Source organism: Sceloporus occidentalis, unplaced genomic scaffold (assembly GCF_023333645.1).
Source record: "Sceloporus occidentalis isolate IW3139 unplaced genomic scaffold, rSceOcc1.0.p SCAF_140, whole genome shotgun sequence".
Lineage (NCBI taxonomy): Eukaryota > Metazoa > Chordata > Lepidosauria > Squamata > Phrynosomatidae > Sceloporus > Sceloporus occidentalis.
This window is the reverse complement of record NW_028317120.1, coordinates 1,026,747-1,047,244: the sequence shown is the minus strand read 5'-3', so window position 1 is coordinate 1,047,244 and position 20,498 is coordinate 1,026,747.

Sequence of the window (20,498 nt, the reverse complement as noted above, 5' to 3'; positions counted from 1 at the left end):
GAATACTTGAACTTTGACCTTATTCCGTCACTCATGTTTCCAGTAATTCTTGGCCTACCCTGGCTAAGACTCCATAATCCTACAATTGATTGGTCCAAGGGGACCCTCTCCTTCCAATCCCTGTTTTGCCGCAATCAATGCCGGACAGACCACCCTACACTTCTATTGCTTCCTGATTGTTCGCCTCCTCCTCCTGATCCACGTATTCCTAAACAATATGCAGAGTTCCGTGATGTTTTCGACAAGAAGGGAGCTGATACACTTCCTCCCCAAAGGACTTATGACTGTCCCATTGATCTCCTCCCTGGCGCTCCCATCCCATTCGGCAGGATATTTCCATTATCAGAACCTGAATTACAGCACCTTAAGGACTATATCCAAGAAAATATAGCTAAAGGGTTCATCCGACCTTCCACTTCTCCAGCAGGCGCAGGAATCTTTTTTGTAGAAAAGAAAGATGGGAGTCTGCGACCATGTGTAGACTATCGGGAACTAAATAAGATCACCATTAAAAACAGATATCCGTTACCTCTTATTCCTGAACTCCTGGATCAACTCAAAACTGCGCGGATCTTTTCCAAGATTGATCTCCGAGGGGCTTATAATTTGGTCCGCATACGTAAAGGAGATGAGTGGAAGACCGCCTTCCGAAGTCGATATGGACATTTCGAATATCTTGTCATGCCCTTTGGGCTCTGCAATGCCCCTGCTACCTTCCAACATTTTTTAAATGACGTCTTTCGGGACTATCTGGATGTCTTTATGGTGGTCTATCTGGACGATCTTCTCATATTCTCGTCAAACCTATCTGATCACCGCGACCAGTTCAAAATGGTTCTCGACCGTCTACGCACACATCACCTTTATGCTAAGCTGGAAAAATGCCAATTTGAAGCTGATCAGGTAGAATTCCTGGGATTCATCATTACGCCTGGAAACCTACAGATGGATCCTAAAAAGGTGTCAGCTATCTTGGAGTGGCCAGTACCTTCTGATAAAAAAGGGGTCCAACGTTTTATTGGCTTTGCAAACTATTATCGCAAATTTATTAGAAACTTCTCTCATGTTATCGCGCCCATCACCAAGTTGACTCGTCAATACTCCCGTTTTGCCTGGACACCAGAAGCACAGAATGCGTTCGACGCTCTCAAACAACACTTCACCACTGCTCCCATCCTTATTCAACCCATGGTGGCGGAACCGTTCCATTTGGAGGTGGATGCTTCGGATCTAGTGGTAGGAGCAGTTCTGTCCCAACGACATGGGGAGAAACAAAATTTGCATCCTGTGGCCTACTACTCGCGTAAACTCACCCCGGCCGAGATGAACTATAGTGTGGGGGACAGAGAACTACTGGCCATCAAACAGGCTCTGGACACCTGGCGTCATCTGCTAGAAGGGACTCAACATCCAGTAACGGTATATACTGACCACCGGAACCTGGAGTATCTTCGCTCACACGGCGTCTATGCCCCAGACAGGCTCGGTGGGCTCTCTTTTTCACGAGATTTAACCTACATATTACGTATCGCCCTGGATCCCGTAATACCAAAGCAGACGCCTTGTCTCGGTTACCTACTGTATCGAGTTGTCCCGAGACTCAACCGGATACTATTCTTCCTTCCAGCCTCTTCCTCACACACCAACCATCTCTCATGGACTTCATTCGCTCCTTATCCCGCAGAGCCGTAGTTCCGAGAACTAATCCTCCAGTTCGTCGTACCCGAAACTTATTATACTACCGTGATAAGATATTTGTACCGACCCCGGCCCGTTTAAAGGTTCTACAAGCATGCCATGATTCTCTCCTCTCCGGACATGGGGGCATTAAGAAGACTACAGACCTCGTTCGACGTCAATTCTGGTGGCCTTCGCTAGACCAAGATGTGACCTCGTTTGTCCGTTCATGTACTACCTGCGCTCGTACCAAGACCCTCCGTAGAAAACCAACGGGCCTTCTCCGCCCATTACCTATTCCTTCGGTTCCCTGGTCTAAAATTTCTATGGACTTTATTGTCGATCTACCACCCTCCAAGAAACACGACACAATCATGGTGGTGATCGATAGATTCACCAAAATGGCACATTTTATTCCCACAATTGGCATTCCTTCCGCTTCCACCACAGCCACCTTGTTCCTGGATACAGTGTTCCGGCTTCATGGATGACCACGAACTATCACTTCGGACCGTGGAGTGCAATTCACATCTCGTTTCTGGAAGGTGTTCTGCCGCAAGCTGCACATTCGTCCCACTTTGTCCACGGCCTTTCATCCGCAAACCAACGGTCAGACCGAACGTCTAAATCAAATATTAGAGCATTACTTAAGATGTTACACCACGCACCTTCAGAATGATTGGCTCCAATTTCTCCCTTCCGCAGAATTCACCTACAACAATCAAACACAGCGATCTATAAAGATGTCTCCATTCTTCGCAAACTATGGTTACCATCCTATCATGATTCCAGGTCTGCCAACCGAACCTACGATTCCCGGGATCTCGGATCGAGTCACCGTGCTAACAAGACAATTTCAAGTCCTGAAGCAAAACTTAATCAAGGCCAGAAAGGCCTACAAATCATATGCAGATCGCCACCGTTCCAGTCCCCCTACTTACCATTGTGGCGACAAAGTCTGGCTGTCCACAAGTCATTTGCGCCTACAGATCCCTTCCAAGAAACTGGGACCTAAGTTCATTGGCCCATACAATATCACGAAAATCATCAACCCAGTGACAGTGCAATTGAAACTTCCCTCTACCTGTCGGATTCATCCGGTTTTCCATGTATCGCTGGTCAAACCTTGGGTGGCCAACCCTTTTCCTGACCGGGTACCTCCTCCTCCTGCACCAGTGGTCATCGACGGGATTGAAGAATACGTGGTACAAAAAGTGGTAGATTCCAGGATCCGTCGAGGGCATCTAGAATACCTTATACAATGGAAAGGATATAGCCCAGAAGAAAGGACCTGGGAACCGGCAAGTCAAGTTCATGCTCCATTATGTGTTCAAAAGTTTCATAAACTGCATCCTCTCAAGCCAGGCCATCCTCGCCCCCGGAGGTCGCGTCTTGCGGGGGGATCCTGTAAGGCACCTACCTTAAGCAGCTCCCGGCCGTCCTCTTCTCCTCCCCGGCAGAAACGCCGGCACCGCAGACTGGAGCTTGAAGCAGCCGCTCGCGCACGCGGCCGCTTCATGAATATTCATGAAGCTGACCGCCGGCTGGATTCCGCTGCGTCGCTATGGCGACGCAGGACGCGATCACGTCCCGGACGTCGGGGAACGCCCCCCCGGGCTATTTAAACCTCGAGCACAGTATCCATAGTGCTCAGTTATACTGGTTCTGTCCGTATTACGTGAGCTCCTCCCGTATCCTATATATATATATATCTTGTTCCTGTTCTCCCGGTATCCGACCCTGGTCTGCTAAACGGCTTCCTGTGTTTCTCTGGTTTCCTGACCCTGGCTCTCCCTGCTACTACGTGTACCTCTGGCATCCTGACCTTGGCTATCCAACCCGACTACGTGTACCTCTGGCATCCTGACCTTGGCTATCCGACCGGACTACGTGTACCTCTGGCGTCCCGACCCTGGTCTGCTAAACGGTTGCCCTCTGACCACTCGTGCTTACAGTTACACCACCAAGTGCCCTGTTATCCTCACCAGGCCCCTTGCGTGTGTTCTGTTTTTGAGCAAGTGTGTTCCAGTCCTGCATATCGGATTCCTTCCGGTAAGACAAACCTTACAATAAGTCACCGGGGTAGAGCACAAATTTCAGAGCTGCAGCAGGAGAACCTGAAAGCTTTACTGAAAGCCGCGAAAGGGGAAAATTCCTACGTAGGCGTCTGTAGAAGTAGTTCTAGTGCCTTGGCATTGTAAACTACAAAATGAGTATATTTTCTGTGGCAATTGATGCCTCTCCTAGTCTGGTCTTGTTTCCACAACACATATGGCTCCCGGATCTGACAAGACCAAAGACTGATAGAGGTTTGAGTCTTTAACGTGAGGCAGACTAGATGGGCCGAATGAGGCTGATCTGACGATAGATTCTATGTCGCTATATATTGCCTTTGTTACTGACCAGTGCATAAAAAATGCTACCCAAGATTTATAACAGTAACTGATTCCCCTTGGTGAGTTAATACATCTCGCATGTTGCATGGCTCCAGTTAGTATTGGTTTGCAGGGTCTAAAAGCTTTGTGTGCCACCACTGCTGGCATACAAAGCACTGGAAGAAAGGGTATTACATGTTTGTCTCTTGGGTACTAATAGCACTGAGATCATCTGTATTTTTTGACAAATTGAACTGTTCTTTTTCTGATATGTTCCCTGGACAATAGGGAAAAGGGAATATGACTGCTGGCATGAGCCGTTTGAAAGGATGCCAGCAGTTTAGTGATTGGTGCCGGCAACATTGTTTCAGGGTTTTAAGGGTTCATAAAGGGGGTGTGGGTAGAGTTCTACCTTTTTATTGCCTGGATCCTCCCTGGACAGGTTCCCTCCCAACCACCCAGATGTATTGTATATTTTGTGGTTGTGGCTGTTTTCTTGTTTTCTCTTGGCAAGTCCCTGCAGCTGGCTGGTTGTTCGTTAATGTTTATGTTGGTTGTTTATGCTGGCATGGGACAATAAAGCCGTGGCAAATGCCCTATATTTGTGTCTGTCTTTATTTAAGGGGTTTGGGTAGAGGTAATAGGATAAGCTTAAGCAGTCATGTAATTTGGAGTGACAAGACCAAAATAGAGCTTTATGGTCACGATCATGTTTGGAGAGGGGTCAACAAGGCCTATAGCGAAAAGAATACCATCCCCACTGTGAAGCATGGTGGTGGCTCACTGATGTTTGGGGTGGTGTGAGCTCTAAAGGCACAGGGAAACCTGTGAAAATTGATGGCAAGATGAATGCAGTATGTTATCAGAAAATACTGGCAATGTGCATTCTTCTGCACGAAAGCTGTGCATGGGACGCTCTTGGACTTTCCAGCATGACAATGACCCTAAGCACAAGGCCAAATTGACCCTCCAGTGGTTACATCAGAAAAGGGTTAAGGTTCTGGAGTGGCCACCACAGTCTCCTGAACTTAATATCATTGAGCCACTCTGGGGAGATCTTAAACGTGCTGTTCATGCAAGACAACCAAAGAATTTGCATGACCTGGAGGCCATGACGAAGGGGCAGTTATACCACCTGCAAGAATTTGGGGTCTCAGACAACTATTACAAAAGACTGCACGCTGTCATTGATGCTAAAGAAGACAATACACAGTATTAAGAACTAAGGGTATGCAGACTTTAGAACAGGGGGCATTTCATTTTTTCCCTTGTTGCCATGTTTTGTTTTATGATTGTGCCGTTCTGTTATAACCTACAGTTGAATATAAATCCCTTAAGAAATGTGTTTTGTCTGCTCACGCATGATTTCCTTAAAAATGGTATGTATATTAATAATTCTCCAGTAGTATGCAAACTTTTGATTGCAACTGTATATACTCTTAGATGTATAGTCTATGATTCTACAGTAAAATAAATGTATAAATGTCCTACTCTATACTTATATCCCCTTTCCAGTGAAACAAGGTTTGTAATCTTTTAACTGGTTAAGAAACCAAACAGTGATTATCTAAGTAAAGATCACGCTGTCTGCACCTGCTGCTGGGTAAAGAAGTGCAGGGGACACTTTAATGAAGTTTACTGAATAGCTGATATGTTTTGAGGGCATGTTTAGTTTTTATAGGAAAGATTGCCTAAATAAATAATAGAAAAAGAATATAAATGAACGCAATGTAGGTTACAGTAACAGTAACTCTCACAAAGCAGCTGACAGACGGAGGCTCTAAAACCAGAAATGACAGAACCTGGTAAGGAGTTTGACTTATTACTTATTAATTTTGACTTATTATATTATATAATTATTTTTTTTTATGGTGTGGAACTTTCAACAATATCCAGAAACAGGTAACAGGAGAAGGCATGATTCTCCTGAAAAAGGTTGTAGCGCCCCCATGGGACAGCATGATGCGGTGAAGTTGAGGGCAGCACGACGCTACCTGTTCTCGAGAGACCCAGACTGGGCTTTCTCCAGGCCATAACATAGCGCAACGCTGCGGTGATAGTAACATCGGGATTAGATTTTGTCTAGTTAGGATGTGGACAGATTTGTTTTAGGTCTGACAAATATTTGTAGATTTTATGAGACGTAAAGACGTATGTAGGAGCGGTCTTGAGCTGGCTAGGTTGATTGTACGAGGTGCACCCATTTAGGCTGAAATAAAATGGAAGGAGGACCCTGATCAAATGAGCTTACAATCAGAAAAGGGTTAAGGGTATATTAAACAAGAGGCAAATGTACCAATGTTTGAGATGGATAATGTTTGCAACTCAATGCAAATATTAATTAAGTAATATTTCTGGACATAAGTACTGAGGCTAGCAAGTGTGAGGCAGAGTTGAGGGAGTTGAGGAGCTAACCTGTTGTTTGATAGACTTACCGAAGATGTGGGTCTTAAGGGATTTTTTTAAGGACTGGAGACAAGGGGAGAGTCAGGTAACATAAAAAAGTTGAATTTTCCAGAAGATCCAATCCATTCGCCCCCAACTAGTCTGCCAGTTTTCCCCCCGATGTAAAGACTCAAACCTCAGTCCTCATCTTAGATTCAGGAGCCATATGCCCTGAATCTAAGTTCAGGGCACAGGGCACATGGGTATATGTATATGTAAATTAGCCTTTATATTTTCTCCTGGGAGGCTGTTTACTTATTTACCAGCCTCTCAGTAAAGTAAACCTTTACTAAGCCTCTGACCATCTAGTTTAAGATTATGACCTCTAACATTCCTCATACATGTTATCCCTGAACATACATAAAGTCACTAATCTGAGCAGATTTGACATTGTCATGTGATTTTGCATGGTAATACCTACAATGCATATAATATAGTCATTAATAAGCCTGTTTGAGAATGAATGCAAATTTACTCACTTAACAACCTTAAAGTGTACTATTACATCCTAAAAAGAGATAGCTACACAACCACTAGAATGCAGTGGCACATTTTAAGTATTTTCCAAGTATATGGGCATTTCCCCAACTTTTCAAGGAAGTTCAGACTCTCTGGCTCTGTGATGACAAATTGTAATTGACTATTTTGATGAGAAGAGTGTGCACTAGTTACAATTAAAATCAGAGACACCTAACTAATGAAAGAAATATTAAGTAATATATATTGCAAGTAATGTGTTTTATTTCATTTTCCTCTGTAATATATTTATTAATGACCTTGTAGAGGGATTGTATAGTAAAGTATCAATCTTTGCAGACGATACTAAGCTCTGTAACATGGTTAACACAATAGAGGACAGTGCACGATTACAAATGGATCTGCATAGGTTGGAGGCTTGGGCTGGGATGTGGCAGATGAGGTTCAACACAGATAAATGTAAGGTTATGCACATGGGGAAGAAAAATCCAGGCTGGGAATATGTATTAAATGGGAAAACACTGGGGACGACTGACATGGAAAAGGACTTAGGAGTTTTAGTTAACAGTAAATTTACCTGTAGCGACCAGTGTCAGGCAGCTGCTGCTAAGGCAAATAAAATCATGGGGTGCATCAAAAGGGGCATAGATGCCCACGACAAGGAAATAATTCTACCACTGTACAAGTCACTAGTCAGACCACTCATGGAATACTGTGTACAGTACTGGGCACCAGTGTACAAGAAAGATATAGTGGAGCTGGAGAGGGTTCAAAGACGGGCAACCAGAGTAATAAGGGGAATGGGAGGACTACAGTACCCAGAAAGATTATCAGAATTAGGGTTATTTAGTTTGGAAAAAAGACGGCTTAGGGGGGATTTAATAACTATGTATAAATATATAAGGGGGCAGTACAGAGATCACTCCCAGGGCCTATTTATACCCAGGACTGTATCTATAACAAGGGGACATCCTCTACGGCTGGAGGAAAGAAGCTTTCTACACCAGCACAGACGGGGGTTCTTTACAGTAAGAGCGGTGAGATTATGGAACTCTCTGCCAGAGGAGGTGGTTATGGTAAACTCAATAAAAGAGTTCAAAAGGAGCCTGGACGTGTTTCTTGAAAGCAATAATATTACAAGTTATGGATATTAGATTAATAGGGACAGAACGTTGATCCAGGGATTTATTCTGATTGCCATATTTGGAGTCGGGAAGGAATTTTCCCCCTGGTATGGGGCAATTGGCATCTGCTTCATAAGGGTTTTTTTGCCTTCCTCTGGATCAACACAGTAGGGACACAATATGTATATAGGTTGAACTTGATGGACTTTGGTCTTTTTTCAACCTTATGAACTATGTTACTATGTTACTATGTAATATATTATTCATGTTTAACGACAGAGTTTGGGGTCACTTCCAAATTTCATTGTTTTTTAAAAATAAAAGCACAGAAAAAGCAGAAATCCAGCGCAGACTGTGTTGCTGCAATGCCCTGATGTCAAGGCATTCAGTAACATTGAGATCGGCACCAGCAAACCTATGCACTGTACTCAATAGATGTTGCTGAACACATATTGTGGTGTTATTTGAAAGTGACATTTACCAGGAGTGATAAATTCATACTTGAAATTCAGTGTGAAAAAAACACAAAAAATAACACCAAAAATGTTGTCTAAGGATGCTGGTAAAATTAGTGCATGGAAAGGGTTAAAATGCCTGCATTTGAAATACCCTGGGGTGTCTAGTTTTCAAACATATATGGTTTGACGGGGGAAAATTGGCCGGGTGAACAATGTCCCAAAAAAACACATGGGGGCAGGATAACCATATATTAAAATTCAAATTTGAAAAATGCACACTTCACAAATGTGGCCTTTTGGCCCTCAAACAACCCAACAAACCCATGCGTGGGGGAATCACTGTGCTCGGGAGATGTTGCTGAGCACATATTGGGGTGTTGTGTGACAGTGAACTATACTAGGAGTGGTAAATTTATACAAAACTTTGACAATGGTTGGTAGTAGAATTAGTGCCTGGAAAGGGTGAAAATACCAGTATTTGGAATACCCTGGGGCAGAGCCGGCCTTAGGCGTTGTGGCGCCCTGTGCGGACTACTCCTCTGGTGCCCCCCCTCACTACCCCCCCTCTCTGCCCCTTCAAACTACCCCCCCATGCCCCTTCAAACTACCGCCCCTCAAACTACCCCTTCAAACTACCCCTCCCCTCTGCCCCTTCAAACTACACCCCCCCTCTGCCCCTTCAAACTACACCCCCCCTCTGCCCCTTCAAACTACACCCCCCCCTCTGCCCCTTCAAACTACACCCCCCCTCTGCCCCTTCAAACTACACCCCCCCTCTGCCCCTTCAAACTACACCCCCCCTCTGCCCCTTCAAACTACACCCCCCCTCTGCCCCTTCAAACTACACCCACACCCCCCCTCTGCCCCTTCAAACTACACCCCCCCTCTGCCCCTTCAAACTACACCCCCCCTCTGCCCCTTCAAACTACACCCCCCCCTCTGCACCTTCAAACTACACCCCCCCCCTGCACCTTCAAACTACACCCCCCCCCACTTACCTTGTTGCCGGAGTCCTGCGGTGAGAGCGGGAGGCATCCGTCTTCTCGCTCTGCCGCGGTGCCGGCATTTCATGTTGAGAGCCGGAATAGTCCGGCGCTCAACATGAGATGCCGGCACAGCGACGGAGTCACGGAGAGTAAGGGGCGCCGAGCGGTTGCCGAGAACTTCACGAGCAACCGCTCGGCGCCCCTGACCTGGACTTAGATTTAAGCATCGTTTTTTTTTTTAAACTTTATTTAACATGAATGATGTTAAATAAAGTTTTAAAAAAAAACACAAAAAAAACAAACCGATGCTTTAATCTAAGTCCCGGTCAGGGGCCCCTGCAACCATGGCGCCCTGTGCGGTCGCACAGGTCTTACACCCCTAAGGCCGGCCCTGCCCTGGGGTGTCTAGTTTTCAAACATATATTGTTTGATGGGGTAAATTGAACTGACAGGCTCCAAAAATGTCCTAAATAGCAGATAGGGCAGAATTACCAGATTTGGAAAAAATGGTTTTGAAACGATACTTTTACTTCTTACCCAAGAACTTGCAAAAAAACATAAAAACATTGGGTGTTTCTAAACAGTAGAATCTAATTAGAAGTTTTTTTCATTAGCTTTTATAGATGAATAAAAGGTTTTTCAAGTAAAAGTCCTTTTTTTCTAAATTTGTCATCGAATTTTATACTTTTTTTATAGTAAATTATATGATACAGTCAAAATAATGCCATCTAAAGAAATCCCTTCTTGTCCTGAAAAAAACAATGAACAACTTGTGTGGGAAAGAAGAAAATTACAGCTAAACATGAGCATCACAGAAATGTTAAAACAAAAGGTACAAAAAATAAACTCAGCCATTGTCATGTAGGGGCTTAATGGAATCTCTCCATAGGCGTACAGAAGTCCTTTATCACTCCCATCACTCCTCTGTTCCAATGGCACGTTGTGTTCACTAATCCCAGTTTAAGTTTAAAAGGCTAATTGATCATTAGAAAACCCTTTTTGTAATTACGTTACAGCTAGAAATTAATTTGTTATCCTTGAAAAGTGACCCAAAGCCTTTGAATGGTAGTGTACAAAAGAAAAAAACAATATATAGTTGAGCAGTTAAACAAATATGTGATTAAATTGGTAAAATAAACCCCAGGCAATTTGATCAAAACAAAGGGTTTAAATCTTGTAAATTTTACCTGGGGTGGGGCGCATGTAGGGTGAGTTGAAACTCAAACACCCTTGCCCCCGCAAAAAATAATGAGCCTCACCTGGTCTCCCCCTGAACCAAGTTTATACAAAATCATTCTGCGAGTCGTCAACGGTAAAAATAAGACTCTAACGTTAGTCCAGCATTGAGCAAATTCTAAAAATGTTATTTTTTCATTATACTTTCAGAGACTATTTTGTTTACCGTGCATCGAGATGATTATACGGTCCGAGCTGGGCTGCCACCACATGATCCTCGGGACAACTTTGCTGCAAGGGCAGCTGTTTTAGGGAAATTAGAATACATCAGGAAAATTGCTTTCAGTCCTAAAGGACAGCTGTATGTTATTCGAGATGGAGACCTGTATGTCGGACCTTTGCCTTCACCAAAACATGATGATTGGTTCTCTATTGCCAAAAGAGTGGGCAGAGGTGATTGGGATACCCTTAAATTTTTTTTGTTCCATCCTGAGGGGGAACTCTATGCAGCCACCTATGATGGAAAGCTTTACAAAGGTCCAGCTCCAGACAACGAATATGTGCCCTGGTTTTATGCAAAAGCTACCGAGATAGGGGGCGCTGGCTGGGATACATTGGATGCTCTTTTCTTTGATTCAAAAGGCATGTTGCATGCAGTGACCTTGGAAGACAAATTGGTGAAAAGAAGTCCACCAACCTCACTCTCTGAATCATGGCTTGATTCCAGTGTAACAATCGGTGATCAACAATGGGTTTCACGAACCTACTTTATATCCTTCGCGCCAGATGGAAAACTATGGTGTATTGAATATGGTGAGGGTGACATTTACTCTGGAGATCCACCAGTTGCAGGAGATGGCAAATACGAAGCAAAGAATTTAGGAAAGGGTTATACCCAATATGGATTTCTTGCTTTCACAACAGATAAAATAATCCAGCAGATTGTGAGCTTTGAATTTCTGCCTGATTTGGGTCAAACTATTTCAGAAACCCTTGAAGTGGTAAATGATGAAATATACTACAACAAAAAGAGCACGGTTACATTACACCACACCTTTTCGTACGTAATTCATTGTTTTTTACTCATTACATTGTTACCAAACCCTATAAACACTAAATGTTTATGTGGATGGATTTTCAGATTAAAAAAAATAATTTTTTTCGGAAAACTGATTGAAGTTACTATAAATTACTATATTTATTTCGTTATTACCTTGCTACTTAACTAATCAATAGCAGTGTTTTTTTATATTTTAATATTAATATTATGTTTTTAAGATAAACTTATTGAAAAAAAAAAGTAGTCAAATATAGAAATCCAAGGAACCTCTCCATCAGAGGACATTACTTAGTAATATAACAAATTGTCATGTATTACTTTCTTAAGCGGCAGATTATGTTCTTTTGTTCAATTGTTTTTTACTTTTTGTTCCTTCCTTCTAAATGGTATTGTCTGCAAACAACAGATATGGAACAAGTGACCAAGATTTCTAAGCAATGATGTTCCTTTTTGTGTTTATTCCTTAACATAGTATCAGAGGCCATGTGATACAGATCTATTATAAAGACAACCAAGGTGGTCCTTATCATGGGTGTAAAGAATGGTTACGAATTAAAAGCCTTGTGCTTACTGTCAATGGTGGATGCTAAAGCTGCCGTGTAGAACACACTCAAGTATATTTCTTACTTAACAATCACAGGGTTGCTTTTGGCACTCAGTTTCACTATTAGTTAATTAATATAGTAGGTGAAACAAAAGGGTTCTGTCCGTCAAGCTCAACCTTTCCCACATACCAACCTCTAGAGTTCTAAAGCTGTTCCTGTAGTTATTTCTGTAAAGCCTCTGTAGGCATCCCTTGTATTGAAAATATTCTAATTAGGTGAATCCCCCCCCATGATTTGAAAGTATAACATCTATACCTCATCCTGATTTCACCAAGTGAACTAAAAACTGTACGTTTCTTTTTTTTTTGTAGCTGAGTATTGTATTTGAATCCAACCATGTATATTTTAAGTAAGCTTGCATGTTTACTTGTACTGCAGCACACAAGGTCTTTTTAAAATGTTTTAACAATTTAAAATGATTGATTTTAGATTTGAGAAAACCCTTACGCAGTCAAGTGAATTTACTCATGAACATGGATTCACGTTTGAAATTGGTACTGAAATTACATTTAACGGAGGAGTTCCATTAGTTGCTGAACAAGGAGTAACACTTTCTGTCAACACGAGTACATCCCATAACTGGAACTTCACCAAGGCCAATGAGACCTCTGTAAGTACCAATTTATGCTTATGTTATGTTTCCTATAAGGGGGGGCAGGGCACTGACATAGGATATGAGCCTCTTCCACATGTCATGTAAAGCTTCAATGGTGTCCTTGAAATGCCTCGATAGCGAGGCAATCAGCGGCACCGAACACATACCCAAGGACGCACAGCGAGTGGTCCGGAGGGCGGTCAGGACCGCCACTGCGAGAGATGGTGGCGTCCTTTAAAAAAAAAAAAAGTTTTTCCCAGAGGGTCTCTCCAGACCCTGCAGACCCTCCTGAGAACGCTGAAAAAAACCAGCCTGGTCCTTAAGGGTTTAAGAGTCAAATGTATGTTATAATGTTTTTTTTTTTTAATACCTCATTTAGGTTACCTTTTCTACAAGCAGTGAGGTGGAGATCCCAGCTGGCAAAGCCATCCGTATGATAGCGTCAGTCAAGAAAGCAGAAATGGAAATGCCGTATCGTGCCCATATCCGCACTATGTTCGGCTACGAGACAACCATCGAGGGCAAATGGAAAGGGCTTACCCATTACAATCTGAGAGTCGACCAAGAAGACATAAAATGATGAGGTTTCATATCCTACATTCAGATTGCAGTCATTGAACGATGCCGAGGAAAAATGCTTTAAGAAAAAAATGATTTATCGCTTGATTTTCAGTGTAGTAAATATTAGCAGCAGCAAAGCAATAATGAAACATAATCTTCCATTTTTGCCCCAAAATAAAGAATTCTATGAAGGCTCCGATTGTGTGTTGCTATGTTTTAATCGAACAGTACAGAGAATTTGGTGCCTCGAGGTTAATGATTGAAATGGTTTTCGTTGGCTTGCCAGCGCAAATTCATTTTTAATATAATTTTTGTAAATATAGTAAAGCTTCCCGGTCCCCACTGTCGGGTGTAAAAGTGAAACACTGAACGGGTAATTTAAGGACAACTGTAGTGGGGGGGGGGAATGTTTCTTTAAATCCTTTAAACTCTAATGACATCAGATCTGCTGTAAAACTTTAATGCAAGGATATAAGAAATACCCTTTTTATCCCCCCAGCTCCAACACTCTCCATACAGCCTGCTGCGCGCATCCACGTCGAGTAATGATTCGGTCTTTTTGTATCATATACTTTATCTTGGCTAATGTAATATAAAGGCCTGGCCTCCTCTTTAATGCAGGGGCCAACAGCTGCTGGAGGGTGGCTACACAAAATGGAACACAAGCTCGTCAGGCCAGGATCTACTATTTATGTCTCAGCGCTTAGTCAGTAGGAGCCCAGTTAGGCACAAAATGGCATCGTTCCTGTGGAGAGTTGTACGTGTACCCCTTTTTAATACCACATGCTTTAGCCAAAAATACAGAGACCTTGCAAGGTGCCAGTGACAACATCAGGAGAACGCTAAGGCTTAACCCCTTCACAACAAAGCTCATACATGTACAGGCTGCTTTTAAATTGCTGCAATCCACAGAAGCTTCACAAGTGAGGCTAGCTGTGGGCATTGTAGAAAAGCCCCCCCAAAAAAACATGGCCGCCACGGAACCAATCAGCCACTGCCACTTTGCCATAGACTCATCCAGAGACTTTTCAACCAATCAGGATATCCCTTATTATTATTATTATTATCCTTTATTTATATAGCGCCAACAGTTTACGCAGCGCTTAATACAATACATAAATTCAAGGGATATGACAAGACAAGAATTGACAGACTAAGACAAACCGATACATTTGGTGGAGAGAGCCCTGCTCGCAAGCTTACAATCTAGAGAGAAATGGGGTGACAAACATAAGGCATAGAGAAAGGGTGAGAGGTATTGTGGGGTTGTATCGATGACAAGGAAGTTCTAGCAGCTAAGATGGTATGCTTCTCTGAAGAAGTGGGTTTTTAGATGTTTCTTGAAAGTTGGGAGGGAGGGAGAATGCTGAAGGTTCCTTGGGAGAAGATTCCAGAGATATGGGGCAGCTCGAGTGAAATCTTGTAGACGGGAAAAGGAAGAGGTGATGAGTGAGGAGGAGAGCCTTAGCCCATGGGAGGAACGTAGGGATCGAGTAGGAGAGTATTTGCTAATGAGGTCAGAAATGTACGGAGGAGCAGTATTATGGATGGCCTTATATGTCAGTACCAGGATCTTAAATTGAATTCTAAAGGTAATTGGGAGCCAGTGGAGGGTTTCACAGAGGGGGGGAAGCAGAAGAGGATCGACGTGCAAGGAAGATGAGCCTAGCAGCGGCATTTAGGATAGACTGTAGAGGAGAGAGTCGAGACAGTGGAGTGCCAACCAGAAGAGTGTTGCAGTAGTCAAGACGGGAAATGATAAGGGAATGAACCAGGGTTTTTGTGGATTCTTGGGTGAGGAATGGGCGGATACGAGAGATGTTTTTTAGGTGCAAGCGGCAGGATTTGGTGAGGGACTGAATGTGAGGGATGAAGGAGAGGTTTGAGTCAAGGATGACCCCAAGGCATCGGGCCTGGTTAGTAGGAAAGATAGTCGTGTTGTTAATGGTGATAGAGAATTCAGGTAGTGGAGTGGAGATGGAGGGAGGGAAGATAATGAGTTCAGTTTTAGAAAGATTAAGTTTCAGGTAGTGTTGTGACATCAATGAAGAAATAACAGACAAGCAATTGGTAATACGGGACAGGAGAGATGGAGAGAGATCAGGAGAAGACAGGTAGATTTGGGTGTCATCTGCATATAGGTGATACTGGAGGCCAAATGAGTTGATTAGTATAAAGAGAGAACAGCAGAGGGCCAAGGACTGAACCTTGGGGGACACCAACCGAAAGTGGAAGGGGTGATGATGTCTTGCCAGAGAAGTTGACAGAGAAGGAACGGTTAGACAGATATGAGGAGATCCAGGAGAGAGCTGTATCTCAAATGCCTATAGAAGCAAGTGAGTCTAGAAAAAGGTGGTGATCAACAGTATCGAAAGCAGCAGAGAGATCCAGTAGAATTAGACTAGCGTAGTGACCTTTTGCTTTGGCAGAGAGCAAGTCATTGGAGACTTTTGTTAGAGCTGTTTCAGTAGAGTGAAGGGGTTTGAAACCAGACTGTAGAGGGTCAAGGAGGGAATTAGAGGAGAGGAAGTTAATGAGGCGGTTGTACACAATCCGTTCAAGCAGCTTAGAGATAAAAGGAAGCAGAGAGATAGGGCGGTAGTTAGTCAAACAGACGGGATCTGAGGAAGGATTCTTTAGAATTGGTGTGATTAGCGCATGCTTGAAGGCAGATGGTACAGTTGCAGATGATAGAGAAAGATTAAATAGGTGGGTAAGTGATGGACCAAGGGATGGATATAGAGACTTTGTGAGGTGTGAAGGGATGGGGTCGAGGGGACAGGTTGGCTATCTCTTCTTCGGTTGTAGGGGAAAAGGCAGTTAGTATGGGAGGAGTGGTGTTGAGTGGTGTAGGAGGGAGTTGTAAGGAAGAGAGGTCTTTTCTAATAGTCTCGATCTTCTCTTTGAAGTGGGTAGCAAGATCTTGGGCAGTGAGAGAGGTTTGTGGTGTGGGTGTGGAGGGACAGAGAAGGGAGTTGAAAGTAGAAAAAAGGCATCATGGGTTGGAAGAAAGAGAGGATATGAGAGTGGAGAAGTAGAGCTGTTTGGTGAGAGAGAGGGCAGAGTTGTAGGTGTGGAGCATGAATTTATAGTGATTAAAGTCTTCGCTGGATTTGGATTTTCTGAAGTAACGCTCAGCCGTGCGGCAGCACTTCTGAAGAAACCGTGTGGTTTTGGTATGCTATGGTTGGCGTTTAAATTGTCGGGGGTAACTTGTAGTAATTGGAGCTATGGTGTCGAGGGATGAAGCAAGTGTGTTGTTATAAAAAGAGGCTGTTGTGTCTGGGCAGGAAAGGGTTAACAGCCTGTGGAATCTTCACAACTAATTATTCCAACTAATTGGAGCCAGTTGTGTCAGGGGATCAGAGTGCGTCCTAAGAAGATGTAAGCCTCAGGCCTATGAGAGACTTAAGTGCCTTTTTAGTAGATAGGATAAGCTAATGCAGCAGCAGAGGCCGTGTCAGAACCCGACCCGCAGCCACTCACCCGAGTACCCGCGGGTCGGTCCCCTGCCGCGTCCACGCTGATCTGGCCGGCCGCCCCCTCTTTCTCTGCTTCAGGAAGGAGGGGGCCGCGCGCGCTCGATGACGTCATCGCCCGTGAACATTTAAAACTCCATCTTCGCTACTGCTCGTTGCTTGATGTATTTCCGGCTGCTGTTTCGTGAGTTTCTATATCCTGATTATTTTCCTGGCTTGTTTAACGGATTCTGCTACCTTTCTGGAGACCCTGACCACGGCTTGTTTAACAGACTTTGCTACTTTTCTGGTGCCCTTGACTTCGGCTTGTTTCCTGAATTTTGGGCACGATTGCCTAAACGGTGCTTTCTGATAATCAGCTGTTATTAAGCCAAGTCTACCTGTTCCTGCATACCGGACTCCCTTATACTCGTCCTCACATTACATCAAGCCTACTATGGAGCCCGCAGGATTATATGACGCCATATCTGCCCTCACCCAGCAGGTTGCGTCGCTAGCACAGTCCGTCCATAACTTAGAATCTGGTCTTGATCAGCTGCGCCAACAAGTGCAACAGCTCCAGTCAGGTCCTACATCTTCAAGGGATCCACCGTCTCTGGAGGGGGCTACAGCATCCGAGCCGCAAGCTATTCTCCCAGACAAATTCTCAGGTGACAGAAAGAAATATTGTACTTTCATCACTTCATGTCATTTAACTTGAAACCTCGTACCTATGCTACGGACTATGTAAAGATCCATACTGTTATATCGCTACTCCAGGAGGAAGCCCAACTATGGGCTCATCATTTATTGCACACCCAAAGTTCTGTCTTGGACTCCTGGGCCTCGTTTCGAAAAGCATTGGACTCTATGTATGAGGACCCCTTCAGGATTTCTACCTCTACCACCTCCCTACGGGCCCTTAAACAAGGACGCCGGCCGGTGGAGGAATATATAACAGAATTTCGTCGGATCTCCTTAGAAACGTCCTGGAATGAATCAGCCTTACTGGATCAATTCTGCCTTGGGTTATCGGATACCCTTAAAGATGAACTTGCCCGTGTCGGCATTCCTAACTCCTTGCCACTCAGATTGATCGTCGGTTGAGAGAAAGAAAAGCCGAACGGGGTTCCACATCTGCTACCACGTTTACGAACCGTTTCCCTACTCATTTCCAACCTCCACTCCAAACCAGTTCCACCGAGGAACCGATGCAGATTGGTTTAGTGAAGGGGCATTTAACACCTGAGGAGAAGGCTCGACGCCGATCGTTGAATTTATGCCTCTACTGCGGTAAACCAGGACATTCATTTCAGGACTGTCGTAGTCGTCGCCGTTTAAACGACGGTAAGATTACCTCCATCCGTACTCAGAAAAGACTTTTAGTACCTCAAGTATGTACCCCGCACTTATCCATATCTCTTTCCTTGCAGTAGACTAAGGGGCCTATCTACTTTTCTGCTATGATCGATTCCGGAGCCAGCGGGTGTTTTCTGGATGATGATCTGGCTAAATCTCTGAAGGTTCACACTCAGCAGAAAGCTACACCTATTCACATTCAACTGGTCGACGGCAGCCCTCTCAAGTCGGGACCCGTCACTCACGAGACCATTCCACTGGTAGTCTCCATTGGTGACAAACATCAAGAACTCCTGCAATTTGACATTGTCCCTGCACCTACGTTTCCTGTTATTTTGGGCCTTCCATGGCTTCGTAGACACAATCCCACTATCTACTGGGAGACTGGCACATTAACCTTTCCCTCCTTATTTTGCATCAATAAATGTTTGTCATCTACCGCATTGTGTCTGACCACTGATTGTTCTCTATCCACCATCATTCCTCGCGTTTATCACCAATACCTGGATGTGTTTGAAAAAAGAAATGCTGATATTCTGCCTCCTCACCGCTCCTATGATTGTCCTATAGATCTGCGTCCTGGGGCATCCATTCCTTTTGGTAGAATGTTCCCTCTATCTGAACCTGAACTATCCACCCTAAAGAATTATATTGATGAAAATCTGGCCAAGGGGTTTATACGGCCCTCTACCTCTCCTGCTGGCGCGGGCATCTTCTTCGTGAAGAAGAAGACCGGGGAATTACGTCCATGTGTGGATTACAGAGAATTAAACAACATCACTATTAAGAATCGTTACCCTCTTCCGCTGATCTCTGAACTGTTGAATCATGCCCACAAGGCACAAGTGTTTACTAAGATCGATCTCCGTGGCGCCTATAACCTCGTGCGAATACGTAGCTGAGACGAATGGAAAACAGCCTTTAGGTCCAGATACGGTCACTTCGAGTATTTGATCATGCCATTCGGACTCTGCAATGCACCTGCCACATTTCAACACTTCGTTAATGATATCTTCCGCAATGTTTTGGATAAATTCGTTATCATATACCTTGACGATATTCTGATTTACTCATCCTCCCTGGTCTCTCACCGTGAACATGTACAGATAGTGCTATCTCATCTTCGTCAACATCAATTGTATGCCAAGGCAGAGAAGTGTATATTCGAGACTTCTACTGTAGAATTTTTGGGATTCCTTTTATCACCTAATTGTATCAAGATGGACTCTAAAAAAGTGACGGCTATTCTTCAATGGCCTCCACCCACTGACCACCAAGGGGTCCAACGCTTTGTCGGATTTGCCAACTTCTATCGCAGATTTATCCGAGATTTTTCCCGTATTATCCAACCTATTACGGCTCTCACCTCCAAGAGATCTGTTTTTCATTGGACTCCAGCAGCACAAACTGCATTTGAAGCCCTAAAAAAAAGATTTACCACAGCTCCTATTTTGACACTTCCCGAACCCTCCAAACCTTACACCTTGGAAGTCGACGCCTCGGACTCGGCCGTAGGAGCTATACTGTCCCAACGTCAAGAGAAGGACACCCAGTAGCCTTCTTTTCACGTACCTTAACTCCACCTGAACGTAACTACGATGTGGGAGAACGGGAATTGTTGGCAATTAAGTTGGCCTTGGAGGAATGGAGACATCTATAAGAAGGAGCTATTCATCCAATCACGGTTTTTACAGATCACAAAAACCTTGAATATTTGCGCACAGCCAAACGTTTGCAACCCAGACAAGCCAGATGGGCACTCTTCTTCACCAGGTTTCAGCTGCACATCACCTACCGCCCAGGTTCCCGCAATGGGAAGGCTGACGCCTTGTCCCGTATGACAGATAAGATTACGCCTGCTGAAAACGAAGTGGGCACCATTCTCCAGCCCAAGCATTTTCTAGCCTCTACCCAATCTATTTGGAGCACGTTACGCAAGTATTCTTCTCCCCCCAATGTTCCTACTCGACCCACTCTCTCCTTTCACCAAGGACTATATTACCTTCACCAAAAGATTTATGTGCCACATGAGGTCCGTCTTCAGATCTTACAGCTTCATCACGACTCTCCAGCTGCAGGACATGGAGGTATTCGAGTTACTAAGGAACTAATCAAACGTTCATTCTGGTGGCCCAATTTGGA